Source organism: Symphalangus syndactylus, chromosome 21 (genome assembly GCF_028878055.3).
Source record: "Symphalangus syndactylus isolate Jambi chromosome 21, NHGRI_mSymSyn1-v2.1_pri, whole genome shotgun sequence".
Taxonomy (NCBI): Eukaryota; Metazoa; Chordata; class Mammalia; order Primates; family Hylobatidae; genus Symphalangus; species Symphalangus syndactylus.
In genome coordinates, this window is record NC_072443.2 from 38,977,067 (window position 1) to 38,994,173 (window position 17,107).

Below are 17,107 nucleotides of genomic sequence, written 5' to 3' on the forward strand. Positions count from 1 at the left end.
ACACGGAGCATAGAAAACAAAAGAAGAACTCTAGAAACACAAAAGAATTAAGAATGGAGGCAGATTAAACTGTCAAAAAGTGTTTCTTTACTAGAAACACTAAGTAGAATGCTTGTCAATTCTCTGACAAATATACCACTTTATAAGCTCTGGACACCTGAAAAGAGAAAATGGCAATGACTGAGGGAAGTTCCTCCAGCCAAAGATAAATATGACCTAAGACCTGAAATATGTCACATACACAATCAACTTACTGCTCAAAACCAGTACACATCCAATCCATCATTTCCAAGGCACTTGTACATATTTCTCAACGGTTATGTACTTTATATTCTTTATTCCAAGACTGGCTTTGATGCTAATGTTTGACTTCATTCTCCTGAATAAAAATACGTGGCACTAGTACAGGACTGAGGAGAGGCTGGGGTTTCTAAACTATCAAAAAGTTAGTTCCGTGTAAGGATAACTCAGCAAAGATTTCACAAGGCAGCATTCCTTAGCACTACCCGAATAAACTCCATATAAACAAGCTACCAAGCCACGTAACCACTTTTGGCCTTTGTTTCCTCATCGATAAAATGAGGATAATAATGTTAACTACCTCATAGTGTTGAAAGGAACAAATGAGTTAAAATATGTTAAGCACTTAAATGTTGTCTGGCATGTAGCAATATTAAAGAGCTAAAAATGGTATTAATAATACCTGAATGGATGTTATTCCATTGAGTAATTTAGATTTATACAAAGTTGCTAAAAAGTAATGTAAGTGAATAGTATATGTTTTATACTTTGTTAAATTAAGAAATTATGACATCAATTTAGAGTCAAATATACTGAACTTATAGTAGTATTCCTGTTGAATTAGTTTGAATATTATAAGGTTGCCATTACATTTTGTTGGGGCTTTTTTCCTTTTTATCCCACAGGTTGACATCATCAACAAATGTAAGCCAAACAAAGCAGTTACTGTAAGAAATGCTTTAAATAAACCTAAAGACATTTAAAAAAATACATATGCATTGATAACTAGGTTGTATATATAAAAAATGAAGCATGTTCTTTCTAAATTAAAACTTAGCTTGGGGAGGGGTGTCTGACCTTTAAGAAAAAGATAAAACTCGAGAAATAAATTGTAGGATACTTGCCCAACCACATATAAGGACTTACTGTAAAGCTATACTAATTAGTAAAATGTGTTACTGGTATAGAGATAGTCCAATCAACCAAGAGACAGAAAACAGAGCCTATAAACAGGCCCTTGCAGATACAGACCCCTGACAGACAAGAGCTGGCATGGCAAATCACTGAGGAAACACAAGAACATACAGTAAACATAACTGGAAAATCATGTTTCTCTTTAGAAAATAATTTAAACTTTTATGTCTAAATAATATACAAAAGCTCAATTCAAGTGAATGATTTAAGAAAATTAAACCATTAAAGAAAATCTGTATGAGCATATAAAAATTAAGATTTTTATGTTTATTAGAATACCCTAAAGATGACAAAATAATCTGCACAACAAACCCTGTGACACGAGTTTACCTATAAACAAACCCTGTGACATGAGTTTACCTACAAACAAATCTGCACATGTACCCCTGAACTTAAAGTTTTTTTTTAAAAAAAAAAGGAAAATGTGATATACAGGCCAGGCACGCTGGCTCATGCCTCTAATCCCAGCACTTTGGAAGACCGAGGCAGAAGGACTGCTTGAGGTAAGAGTCTGAGACCAGCCTGGGCAACACAGTAAGACCCCCGCCTCTCCAAAAAATTAAAAAATTAACTGAGCATGGTGGCATGTGCCTGTAGTCCCAGCTACTCAGGAGGTTGAGACAGGATGATCCTCTGAGCCCAGGAGGTCAAGACTGCAGTGAACCATGATTGTGTCACTGCACTACAGCCTGGGCAACAGAGCAAGACCCTGCCTCAAATAAAAAAAAAAAAGAAAGAAAGAAAATGTGACAAACATATACAATGGAATACTATTCTGCATTAAAAAGAAGAAAATTCTGTCACTGTGACACCAATGAACCTGAAAGACACTATACCAAGTGAAATAATCCAGGCACAGAAAGACAAATACAGCATGTTCTCACTCATGTGGGAGCTAAAACAATGAAACTCATAGAAGCAGAGAGAATGGTGACTACCAGGAGATGGTGGGTGGGGAGATGGGAGAGATGTTGGTTTAAGGATATAAAATTTCAGTTATACAGAATGAATAAGTTCAAGATATGTACAGTATGGTGACTATAGTTAATAACAAAGTATTGTTTGCTTGAAAATTGCTAAGAGAATAGATTTTAAGTGTTTTCATCACAAAAATGTAAGGTAATGCATGTTAATAAACTTGATTTAGCCATTTCATAATGTAAATGTATTCTAAAATAATGTTGTATGTACTATTAATGTACATAATTGTCAATTAAAAATAAGTTAAATTTTTACATGTAGAAAATAAAGCTAATAATCATTTTTTAAAATGATACACACATATATACAAAAAGAATGCCCTAAAAGAAGTGAAAAGACAAGCTACAAGGGAGATAGAATTAGCATCTATAATATAAAGAACTCATGCAAACAATAGAAAAAGAATCATACAAATTTTTAAAAAGAAGAAAAATAGGTAAAAGAACCACCATTTCACAGAAGGTAAAGATACATATACATGTTCACAGCCTTGTTTCTTGAGAAGCAAGAAAGTTCACATCAAGACTACTGTAAGATATTTTTTATTTACTCAGGTGCAAAAATTAAGAAGTCTGACAATACCATATGTTAAAGAGAATATGGGTCAACCGGGATATTTTATACAATGCTGGTGGGAGTTCAAATGGCTAATTATCATTTTAGGAAAACAATTTGACAATCTCCTGCAAAGTAGACCATTTATACATCTTATGACATAGCAATTCCAATCTCAGAATATACCTAAAAGAATGTCTTCCGAATGTCACCAAGAAACATTTGCAAGAATGTTTATTCTAGCACCATTCACAGCCGCAATAAAAGGGAAACAATTCAAATGTCCATTAGTAGAAGAAAGGATAAATTATACTGTGGTATAGTCACATAAGGAACTCTATAAGTTACAATTACACACAACATGGGTGAATCTTAATAACTTAATGTTGAAAGAAAAAAAAAAGCAAATTCCAGGAGATAAATACAGCAGGCTATTAATGAGTTATTGAGCTACAGCTAATAAGTTAATAATTGGTATTATTTGTGACCATCTGCAGGAGTAATATTAAAAGTTTATAAGTAGTAAAGCTATATATATTATTTATGAACAAAATGGAACAATAAGCACAAATTTTAGGATAGTGGTTGCTTCTGGTTAAGGGAATATAGGTGTAAGTAGGAACTGCGAGTTTTGATGTTCTAATACTTTGGTTAGGTCTTGGACTCATAGGTATTTCTTTTGATTTAAAATAACGAATGAATGAATGAAAGAAAAAAGGAGAACGCATGGAGAAATGACTATGAACTATGTTATGATTCACCAATTCTGTGTGCTTAAAGTCCAATTCTTTTAAATGACAAATGATTTAGTAGTACTTCTCACACTTTCTGTACATATGAATGACTTGGAGTCTTGTTAAAATGAATATAATGATTCTTTAGGTCTGAAGTGGAGTTTGAGATTCTGCATTTTAAGCTTGTAGGTGGTATGAATGCTGCCAGTCCAAAAGAATCTATGTTATCTATCTAGTCATTTCTAAATATGAGGTGCTGGGGAAGCTAAAAAGATTGATTGAGACTATTCAAGGCAACAATAAACGTCAAGCCTTGTTAATGCAAAAGTTTAAACAAGTAAGCATTTTTATTGAGTCAACTTAAATCTTAGTCTTTAAAAAAAGGAACAGTTCAGGTGTGGTAGCTCACATTTGTAATCCCAGCACTTTGGGAGGCTGAGGTAGGCAGATCAGTTGAGGTTAAGAGTTCGAGAACATCCTTGCCAACATGACGAAACCATGTGTCTACTAAAAATACACAAATTAGCCAGGCACGATGGCCTATAATCCCAGCTACTGGGGAGGCTGAGGCACAAAAATCACTTGAACCTGGAAGGCGGGGATTGCAGTAAGCTGAGATCATGCCACTGCACTCCAGCCTGGGCAATAAAGCAAAACTCTGTCTCAAAAAATAATAAAAATAAGTAAATTTTAAAAAGGAAAAGAAAAAAGCAAAACCACCTCCATTGTTTTAAGACTGAGCATCAGTGATTCAAGAAATTCAGAGACTTGAAGGAGAAATCAAATAAATTGAACTGACTGCTGAATAAGATAACAGGTGTCATATTCTGGAATGTTTATTACAATGCTAAGAAATAATTATTTGATTTCTGTCTATTCCAAAGAGAAGCAGGTCTTGATAGAAGACACCAGAATTCACAGTTTAGAAATGAAAGACACTTTTTTCCTAAATTTATAAGAAACTGAAATAATAAGAATTAAGAGAAGATCGCTTTGGTTTCTTGAGGATTAAAATAAACAGATCACTTTAATTTCCCATTTCCTTGGTATTCTCTACAAAACTGCAACTAGCAATTGGGACAGTGATCACTGGTGGTTAGAAATTTTCTTGAACAGAGAAACAAAAAAACAAAATTAAGAGATGACTGGCAATGACATATGCATCCAAGAATGCACACAACATATATTAATAGGTCCTACTACTCGAGTAACATTAGCATTATTGAGAAACAGTGAATAACTATATTTAAAAATATATCTATCTCAATTGCTATTAATTTCACATTTAATAAAGATAATCAATACACAAGTAGAAGGTGAAAATGGGTTTGATTTATTACAATGGTTTCATTACGTGAAAGATATAATATCAAAGAGAATCAACTGAGGTAGTTGTTTCTACTAGCCTTGCCTAAAGTCCATTTACAGAAATGAAAAGCAGAGATTGCCTGCATGTAGTGACTCACGCCTGTAATCCCAATACTTTGGGAGGCTGAAGCAGGTGGATCTTCTGAGGTCAGGAGTTCGAGATCAGCCTGGCCAATATGGTGAAAGCTCGTCTCTACTAAAAACGCAAAAATTAGCTGGGCGTGGTGGCACATGCCTGTAATCCTAGCTACTCGGGAGGCTGAAGCATGAGAATCGCTTGAACCCAGGAGGCGGAGGTTGCAGTGAACCAAGATCACGCCACTGCACTCCAGCCTGGGCGACAGTGCAAGATTCTGTCTCAAAAAAAAAAAAAAAAAAAGGGAAGGCGAGGGGAGGAGACGGGAGGGGTGGGGTGGGAAGGGAGAAAGAGCAAAGATTGTTGTCCCTTTTAAGATCTACCTTTGGCAGGGCACGGTGGTTCACGCCTGTCATCCAAGCACTTTGGGAGGCCCAGGCAGGCAGATCACGACGTCAGGAGATTGAGACCATCCTGGCTAACACAGTGAAACCCCGTCTCTACTAAAAATACAAAAAATTAGCCCAGCGTGGTGGCGGGTGCCTGTAGTCCCAGCTATTCAGGAGGCTGAGGCAGGAGAATGGCGTGAACCTGGGAGGCAGAGCTTGCAGCGAGCCGAGATTGCACCACTGCTCTCCAGCCTGGGCAACAAAGCGAGACTCCGTCTCAAAAAAAAAAAGATCTCTCTTTTCAGCTTTCTTATAACATCATGTCCATTACTGGAAGAATACAGAAACTGAAGAAGATTAAAGTAGTTAAACATATTTTTTAAGAATATTTATGAAAAAAGTAAAAGTCAAATGATCAGGGAAAGAAAATTTTAAAATGGAGACATACTTTGGAAAAAGACTCCGGTATAATATATTTAGAATTAGACACATTCATCCATTCAATTTTCTCCAAACCAGAATCTAGGTATCTTTAATAGTACCACACAGTACAGACTAATGTATTAAGATGATACTTATGTTTCTTATTATAAAAGAACGTCTAAGTTTTTAGCCTTTTATAGTGGTGTTATCAACCAACTAATGTAGGTATTTCCTAATACTCTCACAACCAAAAAATTGGCCAATGGCAAATTAGGTGTCTGGTAACTGAAAGATCATAAAGATTTTACTATTTCAAAGCATTTATGCTAGAGTCACTTTTAACTACAGCTATAAATTACAAGGAGATAATTTCCAATGAACTATAACAACAGATTACAAAGCTGTATTTAGCTGTCTGTGGCCATTTAATAAGTCAAAACATAATGCAGCATTATCATTATGTCCAGATGTGACAAAGGCCCAGACTTCTCACAAAATATTCCTATCTCTATACTAGAATAAGACATCATCAGGAGAAGTACCTGAATAAAATCTCCCCTCAATGACCAGAAAAATAAATGAAGAAATTTTAGAGACCTACCTTAGACTTTAAACAATTAAATGTACTGACACCTTCCATGCATTCCACTCTTATCTGTTGGAGGTTTATATAGCTTCATCAGTAATATGTTCTATTGCTGACATATCAAAAGGCTTAATATCACACATGCAGCTTCAAATATATATATAAATGTCCACTAAATGTAAAACGTGCCTTCAGATTTTCATTATCATCACTGTATCCACAACACATCATGCTTTTTAAAGCACTTCAACATTTATTATTTTACTTGACTCTCACAGATTGTGTAACTGAGGAAAATATCTCTATTTTGAAGATAAAGATCCTGAGATACAAAAGTCAAGTGATTTGCCTACAATCATATTCTATGCTGACTTCTAGGGTTTTTTTCATCTAATATCTTTAAATTCTTTCATTTCTGCATTCTGTTACTTTGTTGAAATCATTATTGTACCTGTAATCTATTAGGTCAAATTAGCAAATATTTATCAATCAACTTCTATATGCAAGCACTCAATTCATGCATAATTGGCATTATTAACTTATTTGTGACATCAACAGGGGTAATATTAAAATTATTTAACAACTGACACAAAAGGTACCGACTAAAGAAACTGAACACTGAACAAACTGAAACATACCCTCTAAGTTTTATCAAGGGATATCAACTGCATGTCAGCTATGATGTGGGCATGACCAATAGAGTCTGATTTAATCACAAACTACAAATCATTTGTAGATGTTTATTTGGCCTGAAATGCTAGAAGAACATCTAAAGATTTAAGAGAACATGTAGAAAATTCTGGTAGCACATGGTCCAAAATTAACTTAAAGAAAATGCAAATATAAAGGAAAAAAAAATCTCCTTGGGTGCCAAGATTCAGAAATATGAACTAATTACTACCAAAACAAGCCATAATATTTTAAATTATTTTAATTTCTTTTTTTGCTTGTTTTTTGAGAGGGAGTTTCGCTCTTGTTGCCCAGGCTGGAGTGCAATGACACCATCTTGGCTCACCACAACCTCTGCCTCCCATGTTCAAGTGATTCTACTGCCTCCGCCTCCCAACTAGCTGGGATTACAGGCATGCACCACCATGCCCGGCTAATTTTGAATTTTTAGTAGAGACGGTGTTTCTCCATGTTGGTCAGGCTGGTCTTGAACTCCTGACCTCAGGTGATCCACCTGCCTCGGCCTCCCAAAGTGCTGGGATTACAGGAGTGAGACACTGTGCCTGGCCAATTATTTTTATTTATGCATTTATATTCAAATATACTTAATTTTAATAAAATATATAAGTGGGGTTTTGAACATGTTTTTAGCACAATTTTTCTTTTCCTTTATTTCTTGGCTATCTGCTCCTCTCCTTTCATATTTCCTCTCATAAATAGTTATCTATTTTTATAACTTAGTATGCATCCTGCTACATTCTTCTTCCTTTAAAAATAACCCTACTATAAGGTAGGTATATACATATGCAGATATTACCTATAAATATACATATTCAAGGATTTTTGTCAGTATTTTTTAAAGGTTGAATATTATACACACTTTTCTATACCTTGCTCTTCTCACTCATAAGAAACTCCTGGAAATTCTTTCAGAAGATCTGAGATAGCTTTATTTCACATCATTTAATGACAGCATAATATCCCATGGTTGAGTTTCCATTATTTACTAGCATTACCTTGTTAATGGGATTACTGTTTTCTGCAGTTTTATCACTACAATAAAGTTACAACAACCTGGAAACCAAAAAATACACATGTTCTTAAATATTGCTACCTATATTTCTATGGAATATATTCCCAAAAATGAGACTGCCAGGTTAAAGCATTTGCAAATTATATGCAAATTATAATTTTAATAGGTTTTTGTTAGTCTTACAAGACTGCATTTTCTAACAGGTAGAATATATCACATTTCCACCAGTAACAAATGAGTTGCTTTTCCCCATATTACCACTAGCAATAAATGTTAAACCCATAAGACTAACACCATAACTTTTAAATGCTAAGAGGCAAAACCTCACTGTTAAGGTGCAAAATGGGAATATACTTTCATTTTTTTACATGGAGATCATCAGTTATGCCAGTCCCATTAATTTAAAAAATCCATCATTTTCCAACTAAGTTATCATCTTTTTCAGAATTTGCCAATCATTTCCACTGATCTATTATGTATGCCTAGGCCATCACCATGTTGTTTTAATTAGCTGATTTTGCAATATGTTCTGGTATGTGTAATACAAGTCCCTCCTCATTGCTTTTCCATATTTGCTTGCCTTTCGTTACCATTTAATCTTCCAAGTAGTTTTAAAATAACACTGTTGACTTCAAAAACGAAAACAAAATCCCCCAAGATTCTAATTGGAATTGCATTATATAATTTATTAACTTTGAAATAATATTTTTGTTGTTTTCCCATCCTAAACCAGTTTGTCCTTCTCTTAATCAGATCCTGTTTTACGCATTTTAATATCTTTGTTTTCATATAGTTCCTGTACCTTTCTTGAAAAACTTATTAATAGGCATTTTGTAATTTGTGTTTCTATGGAAAATGGAATAATATTTTCCCATTGGGAAAAAAAGTCTCGTAGATGCCCAAATTCCTCCAGAGTAGAGTTGTTTTCATCTTATCTTTTACCCAACTACCTTATCAATTTTTCTTACTCATTTTTCTAGATTTTAAAATTCAAGTTTCTATAATTTTTAGATCATATATCATCAGCAAGAGCCACCTGACATTCTTCTCTACAAATGTTAATGTTATATCATTTACCAACTGTATATGATAAAGCCTCTAAAATAATGTTAAATAATTGTGATGGTTCCTTGTCTAGTTTCTGTTGTTAATTAAAATGTTTTTAGCATTTAACAATTTAGGCCATGTGCAGTGGCTCACGCCTGTAATCCCAGCACTTTGGGTGGAGGCTGAGGTGGCAGGATCACTTGAACCCAGGAGTTCGAAGCTGCAGTGATCCCTGATCGTGCCACTGCATTCCAGCCTGGGCGACAAAGTGAGACCCTGTCTCAAATAAAAGACAAAAAAAACCCCAAAATTTAGAATACTTTTTGCCATTTATTGAGATAAACATGATTTTTCCCCTTTAATTTGATGATGTAATAAATTAAATTGGTATATTTCCTATTATTGAATCATGTTTACATTCCTACTTAAAAATATATTTTAAAATAGCTACTAGTGAGTTATTATTTTGATTCACTGTTAATATTTGCTAATATTTTCCTTAGAATTTTTTAATTTACTTCATAAGTGAAATTATGAATTTTTTACTATATAATCTTTAACAGAATTAGATATTAAATTAGGGAATATTTTGATATTTTTCCATGGCCTAGAATGATTTAAATTACATCAAAATTATGTATTCCTTATGTTTAAGTGACAACATCTGGTCAAATTTCTAATCTTTTCTATGCTAAGTAGTATCTGCTTTCTACTTCTTCTTAGGTCAATTTTTATCATTTATATTTGACCAAAAGCCCTTTTATTTCTCAAAAGGGTTTTAAATTTGTCACATAGCTACATTCTTATTTATTTTAACATTCTTTTCATCTTCCAGTTTTTTCTTCTTTTTCATTTCTAATTGTGTATTTTTGTCATTCATGTTCCTAAAGCTTTATTATTGAATTAAAATTCATATAACATAAACTCACCATTTTAACTGTATTATACAATTCAGTGACATTCTGAAGGCTGTATAAATATCACCAACTACCTCCAGAACATGAATGTTCTGGTATAGGGTAAAGGAAACCCTATACCCATTAAGCAGTCATTCCCCATTTTTCCTTCTCCCAGCCCCTGGCAAACACTAATCTCCTGTTTCCACCTATATGCCTACTCTGGACACTTCATATAAATGAAATCACACAATATGTAGCCTTTTGAGTGTGGCCTCTTTCACTTAGCATGTTTTCAAGGTTCATCCATGTTATAGTATGTATCAGTACTTCATTATTTTTTATGGCTAATATTATATTGTATAGATATATCATAGATGAATAATTTTTATTCCTTCATTCAGCAGTTGATGGATATGAGTTGCTTCTGCTTTTTGGCTACTATGAATAATGCTGCCATGAATATTTGAGCATAAATTTTGTGTGAACATATGCTATCACTTCTCTTGAGTATATACCTCAGAGTGGAATTGATAGGCTCATTTTCTTTTTTGCTTTATCATCTTCACAAGGAGTTTATGTATCACATTGATCTTTCCAAAGAACCAGCCTTTAGATTTATTTTGGGTTTTACTATATGGTTTTTCTATTTCATTACTTTCATCTTTCTAACAATCCCTTCATCTTCTATCTCGTATTATTCTTTATACTAACTTCTTAACATTAGGTTATCTTTATCTTCCATCTTCCTTAATAACAAAGGCCTTTAAGGCCATCAGTTTTCCTCTGACAACTGTTTTAGCTAGTTTTCATTGGCTTTTACAGAAAATACTTTCCTTTTCATTGCTTTCTAGGTGATTTCTTCTTTATCCAAAAGATATCTGGGAATGTTTTAATTTCTATGTAGATTTTTTAACCTTTTAGAAAAACTGTTAAAATTTTATATATGTTAGCTTATAGTCAGAGAAAGTGCCTGCAAAATCTGTTGTCTAAAACTCAGTTTTCTTAGCAGCCAAGTGCAGAGATGTTGAAAGATATTTAAAGAATGTCAGATTCTACATGTATATCAAATCAAGTTTATGAATTACTCCATTTATCTTAGTCATTGTTTGTGTTTAACAGAACTGACTAGACCTTTCCAATAATTTGTATTCTATGTAATTACTATAAACAAACCTGCCGTATACAGATTTTATGTGGTTATTTTCTTCATAAACTGTGCCTTTTATTATAGTACCCCTTCTTTCTCTTTTAATACTTTTAACCTTGAATTCTATCGTATTTAATAACAATGTTGTCATTCATATTTTGCTATTTTTCTTTTGTTTGCATTTGTCTGATATCTTTATGCCTCTCATTTTACAAAGAACTCTTCTTCATAACTTGGTCTTATTTTTCTTGTAATATAATTTAGCTGGTTTATGTTTTTTAGTGTAGTCTGATATTAACTGTCTTTTAATGGGAGAATTTAGTCCATATATACTAAATGTAGTAATTGATGTGCTTAATTGTATATTTTTTCGTTACTTTATATTCTTATTTTATATTATTGTTTCCTTATTCCCTTCTCTATTTTGCTTCATCAGGTGGCTATGCATTCTATTGTCTCCTTGTTAATATGTAAGTTGTAAGTGCCATTTCATTGTATTAAAGATTATCTTCCCTTTCTGTACTCTAATAAACAGATTAATATATGTAAAAGACACTTTCCCCCATCAAGAGATTCTATTCCCCCTCTCCCCTTTTCCTAAATAAATGAGATCTTTAGAATATATTCACTTCCATCCCTCTTCTCTTCCTCCTTTCCTCTCATCTCCCACCACCCATTTTCCTCCCCTTTCACTTTCCAGCTGCCCACCTTCTCTATCTCCCATGTTCCAAAGAGACAGCTTAGTACATTTTAAAATTTCCTAAGGAAATATCCTTTTATTTCAAGAGCCTCAAATTACCTATTGTATTTCATATTGCTAGCCACTTATCTCTATCTGTTAGATAAAATTATACACACACACACACAAATTATATATAAATGCTCATTATTCCTACCATTTTCTTTCCTCTTCATCTTCCTCATCTTAAAGTCTTTGTTCTAGTTCATTTGTTGTTTGCTTATAATCTGGATTCTGGCATTTTCTCAGAGGGGATATAATCACTACATACAATGAATTCTTGCATATTCTTAAATGTATTTCTTTCTCACCTCGGCTTGCAAATAACTTTCTGGGCATGGAGATTCTTGAATTATAGTCATTTTCTTTCAGCAGTCTGCAAATATCATTCCACTATCTTGTAACTTCCAGTGTTACAGATATGCAAATAAGTCCTACGATACTTTGATATTTTCCCCTTTATATGAATTTGTTTTTTCTACTTGAGGGTTTATGTCTCAATTAATTTTTTGATTTCAGAACTTTTATTAGGATATACTTAAATGTGTCTTTTCTTTCAAGCAAGACAATAAATCAGTAAACCCTTTTAATTCACAGACTCCAATCTTTCTTAATATCTGATCGATTTTGCTATTTTTTTTTAATTTTTACTTTGGGAGGCCAAGGTGGGTGGATCACAAGGTCAGGATATCAAGATCATCCTGGCTAACACGGTGAAACCCCATCTCTACTATAACTACAAAAGGCCAGGCATGGTGGCACGCACCTGTAGTCCCAGCTACTCGGGAGGCTGAAGCAGGAGAATAGCTTGAAGCTGGAAGGCGGAGGTTGCAGTCAGCCGAGATCGTGCCACTGCACTCCAGCATGGGCAACAGAGTGAGACTCCGTCTCAAAAATAAATAAATAAAATTTTACCTCTTCATTATCTATACTAATTTTTCCCACTGTAATTCCTATCATTCATATTTTGATGTCTAGATCTATCCACCAAATCTCATCTTTTTTATTCAATATTTCATCATGGTTTTTTTATATGCTTGGATACATTTCTTACATTTGGTCTTTTCATTCACTAATTCATGTTTCAACAGTGACTATGCTCTCCCACAAATCCTGAGTTGTTCAAATGAGATACATTTAATATCTGAAATTATTTTCTGTTCTTTGAATTTCCTTAAGTGCTCCCAATTTTTGTTTTCAAATTCAGTTTTCATGTTTTTGCCAGTAGTCCTAGTTACCCGGAGTGTGTACTCTGATTTTCCTCTCTCACTTGCTATGGGTCTCCTTAAATGAATTGCTATTTTTCGCTAACTCACTGGAGCTCAGGTCTGGTTGCCAGATTATCCTAAATGGCAGAAATATCACAGGTGGTGAAAAGCAAAGGTAAACAGCCTGTCAGTTCCCTGCAAAGGCACATGGAGAAAGAGCTCTGTTGTCCTATCTCTATTTCTTTTTAGCCTCCAAAGACAGAGAGGACTCCACCAGGACATTCAGCTACTTTAGCTTTTTAGCAGTTGGAGACACTTTGGTACTTAAAATGGATAAATACTGATCTTCTCCTACAGGAGTTCACAAACCTCTAAAGCCCAAGCTCTTCCTCCCAATGTCTGTTGCTTTCTCATATTTACCCATGGACTCCAGCACCATTCTCCAGTTGCTTGCCCAACTGAAGGCAGAAGTTTCAAAGCAGTGTTTCTCTGCCCAAGGTGTCATGACAGTTGTTTATAGGTCACAGCAGCCATTTGCTTCAGAAAGGCAGGCAGCTTGGAATTGGAAGTGAAGAAGATAACCATATATAGCTACTTTGTTTTCAAAGTCTTTAATTTTAAAAAAGCCTGGGGTGGAGTGGGGTATGTGGGTGTGAGGTATGTCTGGACTTCATTATACTTATTCCTAAGAATCAATAGTTTCCTCAGAAAGCATATTCCTGAATATATAAAATGACAATATGTTCTTCTGCAGGCTCTTAGAGATCGTGAAATACACTCCAGCTATTAATCACTTTAAGTAAGCTTTAATGCAATCCCAGTTTTATTATTCCAGGACTTAATTATCTTTTGTTTTGAAAACAACTTCAAATCAATTTGCTGTAGTTTCAGTTAGAAAGACATATTATGACTTTAGCCAATCAAGTTTGCCAATGTCTAACAAGTTTTATAAATATGAAAAAGTATGTCAGCTATTTATATAGGAATTACATGTGTCCCACATGTGGTTTACATGATGTTACCCTCTATATTGTTCACAACCCAATTACCTTTTTTGCTTTCTAGAAGAGCTAAGTAATTATATTATATTATTACTAATATTACAGTGTTTAACTGGATGAGACTTCTAAATAACTCAGATAATTAGGTAAAATAATTAAACCTATTCTTTAATTGTGTGAAATTTTATGAACATTCCTTAAGAATTAGAAAGCTCATATAAAAAGTTCAAAATCTCAATTGCAATCTATGAATTACAAAGCATATTGTGCTCTGTCCCTCTATCCAGATAGGAATCATATAGGATATGAAATATGGGTTTCATCCTTAAATCAGCAGATAATATAATTCTGTGTACTCTATTCAACACAATATACTGAATTGATTATAGTAGATTTGCTTTACCACTGATGGGAGATACCTGACATATTTCTTTTCTGAATCGCGGTAAATGTAATTTTATTGGAATTTCTACCATGATAGAATTTCATTAAGTACCTAAAAGGATAGAAAACTGTGAACATGTACAAACACGTTGGGTCTTGGAAAAGTACAGGGAAAGTCTATAATAGGTAATAACAATTTTAACAATGCTAAATTTGAACTCCAATAAGTAAATGGATAGTCTAGTAAGGAAAAATAATTTTCCTAGGATAAGTACAAAAAAGCCCGATGAACATTGAATCCCTCCTGTGTGCCAGATATTAGGCTAAGCACTAAAGCTATAAAGATAAATAAAGCATGGTACCTGTCGTTAAGGAACTGCAGTTAAGTGTACTATAATTCTAAATGTTACCTTTCCTAAGTGATGAATGTCAAAGAATTTAAGTTATAAGTTAAACTGCATATAAAACATCACACTGAATCAAATTCACTTTACACCAGATGCACCCATTTTGCATTATAAAACTCATCATTACACATATAAGACAGAAACAGAGTAATGCATACTCCAAATGACAGAAACAACCATTTATTTTTGGCTCTTACACACTTTGGTAATTCTGTAATGCAGAATATTTGAATCAGAAGAACCGAGAATTTTGTTCATTTTTCCCATACTGCTTTTCAGCTCAAATGACCCCTTTAACACAGTATTGCCTTGTTCTCAACCCCTTTCTAAAACAAGAAAGATTATTAAAAGCATGAGTGTTCAAAGGTATTTCTCTGAGGGTCAGATGTATAAAGGACAGTGAGATACAAACAACATGGCTGTTAAGAACACTAGGTCCCACAGGCTATCAAAATTACAAGAACAATAGAGTACCACTGATGATGAACTTGAGGAGAAAGGTGCCATGCACGAACTGAATGTTGATAATTTTTCTAACTTTAAACACATTTTTCAGTGATGTATCCATTTGAATTATATAAAATTATTATTATACTATACTTCTTAATGCACTAAAAATAAAGGAATAAAGAAAATATCAGATATTCTCATAAGGAACGGTAAAGACACATAAGGGATGGTATAGCAATTTCATTATTCTTTGACTGCATTCAGATGATACAGCTAATATTTGTAATATAGCTTAAGAGTGAACATTATCTTTTGAAAACTTTTAAAGTTTTTAGTACCTCGTATACAAAGGGCATATGAGTATGTATGTATACATGACGCACGTACTTGGTTGGAGGTCATTTAAATTATCTGAAATAAAAATTCACTTTAAAGGTTACTATAATTCCTTTTAATTCATGCATGCTGACTATACTAAATATAATCCAAAGTCATGTACACTGACTTTACCTGAACCGATTTGAGACTACTACTCTGATAGAAATGCATTTATACTATCAGATAAAATTAAATCTTTCAGTACAGTGACAAATCAAGGAAAAGTTAAAGTACATAATAAAAGTCTAGACTGTATTCCACTCAAAGCATAGTAGAGGCTGTTTTAAAATTCCATGAATATGGGAAGGAGGAGACAAAGGCTAAATTCCATAATAAATAAAACAAAATTAAGGTATATAATATTTTACCCCTCATATCCATCACATCCTCAAGAAAGTTAACAGATGTTTTCTTGTTTTTGAAAATTGGACAGCAAACAACAATGTAGATTATAAATGTTCCTAGAACAGTGATTTCCAAATTGGGTGGCACACAGTAGGCATTCAATAAATGGCTTACCACACAGATTGTGCTACATTGCATATCTTTGTCATGCACTTAAACTTACTGCCTAATTCTAGGTTAGGACTGATGATCATGTTTTTGTGCCAAAAGCATAGCAGTCTTTGTTTTCCAAACTCTCAGTGACCCATATTTAAGCCAGCTATTGGTTTCTGAAACAAATGTTAAGGGCACGAAGAACAAACAAACACAAAAGCCTTCCAAAGTCATAGGATTTGCTACCCTTTGAATATACTGTTTCTGGCCTCCCTCACCCCTATTTCTGTATGATACCTGGTTCTTGGTTATTCAGTCGGGCTTGATTTAGTTTTCCTTTTTGACCTCTACCTTCCCAGAACTTCCAGTAATACTTCCTTTGTCCTGCTCCTATCCATGATTTCCAAGGCCTGCTTTAACATGGTACCCAGCTCCACTGTTGCAAATAGAACTAAATCAGGCAGCAGTTAGAGTCCATTCACTGTACAACCTTTAGACAAATTCTCTATCATCATTTTTAATTCTAGACTGAAGAGTTATATTTTAAAAAGATCTCTCACAGCAACCATTGTTCCTACTTACAAGTCCTTCACCTTGTACCCTTCTCTAGAACCTTCTTCAAATCTATGCCTTTCTGAAATAAAATTGCCATTATTAATCTGGGCAAGCACTGAGTTAAAATCATCTCAGAATAGAGGTCTGATGGGGTGGTGATTAAGAGCTTAGGTTCTCCAGAGCTGTACTTGAGTTTAATTTCCCATGTGTTTTATACTTAGCTGTGTGACTTTGAACAAGATACTTATCCTTTCTGAGCCTTCGCATATCTTTAAAATTGGGATAATAAAGGTACCTGTCTCATGGGATTGTGGAATTAACTGAAAAAATGCAGATATAACCAATGACTGCAACAAAGTAAGATC

The 17,107-nt window shown here is 33.8% G+C and overlaps 1 protein-coding gene across 4 annotated transcripts in view; it reads right to left on the reverse strand.

Annotated features, from left to right (window-relative positions):
• Positions 1-17,107, reverse strand: part of ZBTB20 (zinc finger and BTB domain containing 20) — an 833,136-nt gene that overhangs the window by 807,348 nt on the left and 8,681 nt on the right. The gene's annotated exons all lie outside the window — the stretch shown is intronic.